This window comes from Priapulus caudatus, unplaced genomic scaffold (genome assembly GCF_000485595.1).
Source record: "Priapulus caudatus unplaced genomic scaffold, Priapulus_caudatus-5.0.1 Scaffold138, whole genome shotgun sequence".
In the NCBI taxonomy this organism is placed as follows: domain Eukaryota; kingdom Metazoa; phylum Priapulida; class Priapulimorpha; order Priapulimorphida; family Priapulidae; genus Priapulus; species Priapulus caudatus.
In genome coordinates this window covers 221,680-229,797 of record NW_014577199.1, presented here as the reverse complement: position 1 = coordinate 229,797, position 8,118 = coordinate 221,680, and the positions used below count along the sequence as shown (strand labels likewise).

Below are 8,118 nucleotides of genomic sequence, written 5' to 3'. Positions count from 1 at the left end.
TTTTAGAAGCGTTTAGACATTGACGTATGCATTTAAAACTATTTCGCTGATTGATATACACAGTGTATTTATTTGTGTAGTATAGTATTTAGTACCGTTGTCGTTTGAGTGCTGGCATGTCTACGCCGCCGCGCGCGCGCGCGCGCGCGCGCGCGTGTGTGATGTGTGTGTGTTTCCCGAGCACTCGCTCATGTGTGGTATGGGGGTGTCGCGTGTGGTGTGTGTGCGCCGCCGGGGGCGCGGTGTGCTGTGAGCGCGTATCTACCTGCTGTTACTGTGCTTTGGCAAGTACCGGTATATGGATGTACCTGTGTGCGGTGCCCCTCGGGCGCCGCGTCCGGGGCGACCGACCTGTCTGATGTGTGAATGGGTTCTGTGTGTGCCGTGTGTGCGCGTGTGTGGCGTGGGTGTGTGCGTGGCGTGTGTGTGTGTGTGTGTGTGTTGTGTGGGCTGTTGTGTGTGGCGGTGTGTGTGGTGATGTGTGTGTGCGAGCAGCAGCATGGGGCATGTTATTAAAAGTATTATGGAGCCACGCCTGTCCCAACACCATTCGCGAGCGCCAATATTGGACTACTGCATAAAGGCATTTCAGTGAGGCATTCCACGAGATCACTAACTTCCAAGACGTTCCTTTGTGATTTATCCTTTTTTTTGATCTTCCTCAAAGAAATAGGGAGAGGCAAACATTCCGAAAATTTCGTAAATACTTAAGAACGCTTGCGGCGCCCAGCCAAGTTAAGCCCACTCGGCTCCACCCAGTGTGTGTCACCTGCAATGATACACTGATACCTGACGAGTAACTGCTACTAGAAACGCAGGGGCGCACACGTAGCAGAGATGTCGGAGGTTAAGCGTAGAGATATGGTTTCGTATAGGAAGTCAATCTAGTAGAGTTTGCAGTAGCAATTATTGAGCAGATTTCTTTCATTGATGTATTATATTATAATTGATTATGATTATATTTGATTTCTCAATCATTTGATATTGCTTTTTAATGGCTCAGTCTTTTTGATGAGCGGGTAGTGAACGATTTTGCTGGCGAATGCATCATTGCTGTTTCGTTGTAATATTTACTACCAGCTAGTCGCTGGGAATACTTGTAGTGACAGATGTTGTTAGAGATCCTGGGGGATCAGGTTCACTGTGAGTGAATAATTCTTTATAACTGTACGCAAAGCTTGAGCGGTTGGCGGACATTGAGGAACAGGGTGTGTGCGTCGTGAGAGAGATCTCTATCCCAAGTGCCATTTTTTCCTGAGCGCAGAGAAATTGAATACTTGATTCTGTTGCGCCATACACCGCGCCAGCGCCACGCGGATGGCTACGCACACACAAACAACATATGGTCAGCGCACACGCGCCACTGCAATCACAAATCCGCGGGCGCACGCACACACCACATACCCGCACACACTCCATACACACGTGCACGTGCGCCGACCCATACATACAGACATGCACCCACGCACAGCCCACACACCTTTCACTGCAGCGCCCGAGCACCACGCGCACGGCACGTGCCACAAGCGGGTGGGGTAGTACTATTATTTTTTATTCGGTCATTATATTCAGAAGCGGAATCTGGTATAATCATCCTTCCACTGTGTTCCTTTCGATATCTCAAAGCGCCGTTTAACGCTACTGAAGCTAACCATGTTCATTATTCATTTTCATTGTTATTGTTATTATTATCATCATGATTATTATTGTTAGCTTGCTACTTATTAGTTATTTGGATGGTATCTATACTGCGCATTGCTTTGTACTCTCAGCGACTTGTCAACGAAGATTACCAGAAACGCCTATAAGTGCTTGTCATCTCTTCTTTCCTAGGCCAGAATTAATCAACTTTTACGGGCCTGCTAAATACCTCTCAATTCGAAACGAAACAAACAAACAAACCGATAAAACGTCATCGAGAAATGACCGTACGCTACCGGAAGGCAGTTTCGTGACTTCTTCCTGTTAAGAAAGCGCGAATCGTTGAAGGTATTGCCGCTGCAAATTCGACCAGATGTGGTTGTGGCCGGTGTTAGTACGCATGCGATTATACTGCTCTATAAATTCGGGTCTCGCTTTACAACCAGGCGAACGCACCTTACGGGCTGCCAATTCCGAGTACAGAGGTTGATATTTCAAAATCGAAAGCTGCCCAGAAAACGTACGTAATAATATAAGAATATGGTATATACGAATACAATGTGGTACCCGCTTTATTCGGACTTCGGATCAAACGGACACCTCACTTAATAGATACCTCACTGATTTAGTGTACATACCCATGTAAAACCATAGCGTATGCTGCAAAAACCTATGAGTTGCGTGTAAAAAATATTTTTATACGCACCAAAACGCAACCCAATCAACAATTTTGTCAATTTTCTAACCTATTCAAACCTCATTGGGTTGCGTGTGGAGTTGCGTGTTGGGTTGCGTGTGTATGGTTTGCGTGTGGTTTGCGTGTGGGTGTGCGCTGAGGACTTAAACTTAGTGATTCCCCAATATCTGCGATCACCAGCGCACAAATTAGCGTAGCGCAGTGTGCGTTTGCGAGGTTGCGTAACAAGAACTTACAGTTGCGTTTGAACCTTGCGTTGGCTATAAGGCTGCTGTGGGTTAGGGCTGGTCGATATTGGTCACGGTGCGTAAAAGGACCTTGTATAATTAACTATATAATGAAGTATATATGAATTCCGGTATTATATTGGTGATGGCGAGGACCACAACTCTCCGTAGCAGGGCTCATCTAGATCTCGGTGGGGGGCATCTCTCATGGAGTGGGTCTTGAATGCACGCTGTGGTCCGTCGTCTGGAGCCTCCACCAGGTACGCTGCCGTCGTAGAGCACCATGAAGTGAAACGCGCCCTGCAAATCCATGTCTAACCCACCACTTCTTCTTCTTCGCCCTTTTGTTTATTTCTATTCTGGTATGGTTTGGAGTGCCTAATATTCGATCAGCACTTAAACTGGATGGGCCAATAACAAAATCAAGAGGCTATTTAAGCTCTAGTGTGTCACCGTCTGGAGTTCCACCCCAATAAAACTGACAGCGATCTAGAAATAGCCCGACTTATTTATACCATTTTTTCATCACGCATTGTAGTACGCATCTAACACGCAACTCCACACGCAACTTAATAAGTTGGGATACGCATGGCATAGGTTGGAGATTACGCCTGCCGGGATACGCATAATAGGCTGGGGTTACGCCTACACACGCAACAGGATCGCAACAGGCACGCAACACGATCGCCAGCATGATTCCGCCAACAGGTACGCAACACGATTTCGCATCATGGTGGACGGGCTAGAGCGGGAAAACCTGGGCCAGATACCTCGAGGAATTGTGGATCCTGGATATTTAAGGCCGCCGTGCGACGACCAGTACGTAATGCGTGAAGACTGATGAGTGCGTTTTGTAAAAATATGTTTTTATATCGCGAGCCAAACGCAACGCCAATATCAACATGGTCCAAGGCGGGCTATTCAACATCCATGCGTTGTACGTGTTTGGTTGCGTGTGCGCGTTGGGCTCGTGTGGGTGCGTGTTGGCGTTGGTGTGCCGGGGTGCGAACTAAACTTACGATCTTTGCGTTTGAGTTGCGTCAAAACTTACAAGTTGCGCTTGGACCTGCGTGCTACGTGCCGAATTATCCGGTCACGTGGTAAAAACCTGTATGTAACTCTGTTTAAAGGCCTCTACCCGTAGCCAGGTCCAGCGGGTCCAGGTCTCCCAGGTCTCCAACTCCTCCTCGTAGAGAACCAATTGGACCCGTGACTCATTCCATTCATCACATCATTCAAATAATGCAGCATGTCATTTCTTCTGATGAACATGGCTCTGGTTCTCTACCCAAATCCAGGAAGAAGAATGCGGGCCACCCTAGCAAGGCAGAAAATCAAAGAATGTTGCTACCATCAGCAATGAGGCCAGAGAGATTCTGATGGTTGAGTGGCTGAGGGAGAACCCAATTTAATGTGGAATCCCAACTCAACGCCTACATAAGACACTTGGCAAGAGGCTGAAGGAGGTGGGAGAAGATCAGGCCCAGGTGCTGGACCCCTCATACGATGACGCATCAAAGGTGCGCGGCCACTTGCAACGAATTGCTTCCGGCTTCTTGCCGTGACATCCATGTGAAAGCTTGGAGCCCAGCCAGGGCCAGGGAGCCAGCCACCAGACAGTAAAACCCCTTTGTTAATGTTGTAATACATGGATCCGATCTTTGGTGGGGGACACCTACATGCCACGTGCTTCCCATCTAGGGCCCCAATGCTATGGGCGGAAAGTTCCACCTCTTCATGAAGTTGTCTGATAGTGGCACGCCATCCCTCTCATGGAGTGGTTGGGGCAGCGTCATCACCTCCGCCATGTACTCATCAATGATGGCTTGGCAGACTTCACGGGACCTACGCACTGAGATGTGTGTGGCGTGGTACTCTCCCATCCGCTACTGCATGTTCGCGAGTAACTTGGCCTACCCGAGCGCCAGGTGCCGCAAAGTGACTGCCAGCGTCGAGGCCAGGCGTCCAGGGCAACCTGTACTTAGTTATTTTGCTCGTGATGCGAGGACCAACTCTCCGTAGCAGGCTTCATCGTACATTTCGGGGGGCATCCTCATTGAGTCTTGATATGCACCTTGGTCCTCTTTTCGCGCAGCTCCCACCATAAGTCGCGTCGTAGAGACAAAAGTGAAGGCGCTCTGCTAATCCATGGTCTAACCCACACTCTTTCTTTCTTCATTCTCTTCTTCTTCTTCTTCTTCTTCTTTCTTCTTCTTCTCCCCCTTTCTGTTTATTCTATTTCTGTATTGTTAGAGTGCTAAATTTGACCAAATTAACTGATGTCCCAATAACAGCAAGATGGTTAGCTCCATTGTTGTCACCTCGGAGGTCCACCCAACAACTGAAACCGATCTAGAAAAGGCCCACTATTTTATGCCATTCTCAACAACGCATTAGTACGCAACTAACACGCAACTTAGTACGCAACCCTAGTTTCAAATGTGAGGACGGTAATCCTTTTTTTGACTTTGTGGTCTGTAGACCGACTTCCACATTATTAAACCTTGCTATTTCATACCATATTGATTCAGTCTTTAATTGTGTTGCCTCTTTTGACGTCTCTCTCTCCTCTCTCTCTCTCTCTCTTCATCTTCTCTCTCTCTCTCTCTTTCTGTGAGTGATGTGTGTGTGTGCTGGTGTGTGTGTGTGTGTGTGTGTGTGTGTGTGTGTAATGTGTATGGTGTGGTGTGTATGTCTGTGTGCTTGGTGTGTTCCCCTGTGTCGCGCACACGCGCCTATTAGCAAATTCACGCGTGAAGGGCAAAGCCCAAGCGACAATAGTACGCAAGCGCTGAACACACTAAAAAAAACAAAAAAACAAAGCGCAACAATTTTCTCCCTACAGTTATGTTGCAGTGAACCTGACCACTGCCCCTTATGATGCTGTCATTCTCTCCACCACAATGCTCACCCGCTCGCCGGCGGACGAGCGTGATTTCACGTGTACAGATGAGGAGATTCGTCATGGCACAATAACCACGCAACGGCGAGTCAGCGGTCCACAAACCTCCTCCCACAGGTGGGTACCACTCCCCCTACACGCATCGCTGGCGACGCCTACACACCGCCCACACATACATACCACACAGCATACATACGCACACACACACACACACACACACACACACACACACACACACACACACACAATCGTACCAAACACCGAAAATAGAAGAGGAAGACAGTCAAGAGTCCATCAAAGTAGCAATATCAATTGAACGTGCACGAGCATGATCATGAGATGTACGTGATGAGCAGATTGCATAATATTTGCAAAACTATTAATAATGATTACCTAGCACATCCTCTGCGCATTCATACTGGGCGAGAGTACAATAGGGAGTATTTCCTGTAAACAAACGACGCAATATAACTGAAAAATATCTACCTGTAGGACTACGTATAAAAATAAATATGATATTATATTATACTATATTATAATTTACATAGATAAATATGTGGCGTTTCGTTATTGTTATTATTATTATTATAATTATACTGTATTATCATCATCAGCAGCAGCATCATCATCAGCAGCAGCAGCAGCATCATCACCAGCAGCAGCAGCAGCATCATGCACAGCGTAGCATGCGTGTTATACATATGCATCATATGCATTCATTATGCATTAGATCATTACGTTGTTTACCTTTGGGAACTGGATCTTTCATGTATGGCAGTCTGCAGTTGCACTCGTTTACCACGTGTTTAGTTCGACACTCTAGCAAACAGTTGTTCATCGTGTAATCTCGGTAGAGCTCCAGTTTCCTGTTATTGCCTTTCGCGCACGATTTATCCACATTGTCATGCTTCTTAAAAAGAGCGTGTGAGCAATTCAGTATTATTATTCCGCTGTTTTTTTATAGCCTTTTTATGCCAAACAAACACAAAGCCAAGCTACAGATACGTGCAACTTATAGTCCGCAAATTTGACCCTACATGTTACATAAATTTTCACTGCGTGTAGGCACCCGGATTAAATACGCAGTAGTCCAGCCAAAGTTATTCCTACATATTGAGGTGGAGTAGACGTGCTTCAAAGCGTGCTGAATGGTACCGTACTATTGCCCTCGCTGCGTTGTTACAGCGCGGAATGTACTGTCCGTAATGTACTGTCTGTAATTTTTTGTCTGAATGCTGCAGTTTAATAATAAATATTTATTTTCCTATAGATAGAGCATAGATGTGGCCGACCTGCCCCATTCTGTATACGCACTGTTACGCCCACGCGCGCACACACGCATGCATACATGCACGCACTCGCACACACAAACGCACGCACGCACGCTCGCGCTCTCTCTTTCTCTCTCTCGCTCTCTTGTTCACATACGCACGCACGCGAACACACACGCACATTGCTTGCATAAAATACGTAGTAAAAACACGAAGAAACTTCGGCATTCATCGGAAACCCGCACCAAATATTAAGATCGCCAAATCCGCATGCGCACACACGCACACCACTGATCTCTATAATATAATCTGGATAGGGCATTGGCTACGTGTCAGTGACGCTACACGTCCGCCATCTTTTCACTCCCAAAAGTATAGGGATCCGATCTAGCTGCGAGCGACTACTAGCATAGACTGGTTTGGTTTCTATAGTAAGTAATCTAGTAAGTAGCAGTAAGCAATTATTGAGCAGATTTCTTTCATTTGATTATATATTTATAATTGATTATGATTATATTTGATTTCTCACATTTGATATTGCTTTCAATGCTCACGTCTTTTGATGAGCGTAGGCAACGATTTTGTTGGAATGCAATCATTGCTTTCGTGTAAGATTTTACTACCAGCTAGTCGCAACACTTGTAGGACGATGTTGTAGAGATCTGAGATCAGGTCACTTACTGAATAATTCTTTATAACTGTACGCAAAGTTGAGGTTGGCGACATTGATGAACATTGTCTCGTAGAAGATCCTTATCCCAAGTGCATTTTTCCTGAGCGAGAGAAATTGAATAGTTGATTCTGTGGCCAATACACGCGCACGCACGCATGTACGCACACACAAACACATATGCACGCACACGCGCACGCACACAATCGCGCGCACGCACACACACATACCCGCACACACTCCCATACACACGTGCACGTGCGCCGACCCATACATACAGACATACCCGCACGCACGCCCACACACCTTCACGCACGCCCACACACGCGCACGCACGTGCACAAGCGGAGTAACAATATTATTTTTATTCGGTCATTATATTCAGAAGCGGAATCTTATAATTCATCCTTCACTGTGTTCTTTCGTATATCTCAACGCCGTTAACGCTACTGAGCTAACATGTTCATTATTATTATTATTGTTATTATTATTATTATCATCATGATTATTATTGTTATTGCTATTATTATTATTTATTATCTATTACTTGCGCATTGCTTTGTACTCTCAGCGACTTGTCAACAGAATTACAGAAACGCCTATAAGTGCTTCTCATCTCTTCTTTCTACGCCAGAATTAACAATTTTACGCCTCTAAATACCTCTAATCGAAACGAAACAAACAAACAAACCATAACGTCATCGAAATGA

General features: G+C 46.0%; 1 long non-coding RNA gene across 1 annotated transcript in view; it reads right to left on the bottom strand.

Annotated features, from left to right (window-relative positions):
* Positions 1 to 7,110, bottom strand: part of LOC106806044 — an 8,581-nt gene extending 1,471 nt beyond the window's left edge. Inside the window, exons 1-2 of the long non-coding RNA XR_001393495.1 lie at positions 7,027 to 7,110; positions 3,585 to 3,587 (exon numbers count right to left, since the gene is read on the bottom strand). This is a non-coding gene — a long non-coding RNA (uncharacterized LOC106806044). The remainder of the gene's footprint in view (positions 1 to 3,584; positions 3,588 to 7,026) is intronic.
* Between the last annotated feature and the right edge of the window lie 1,008 nt (positions 7,111 to 8,118).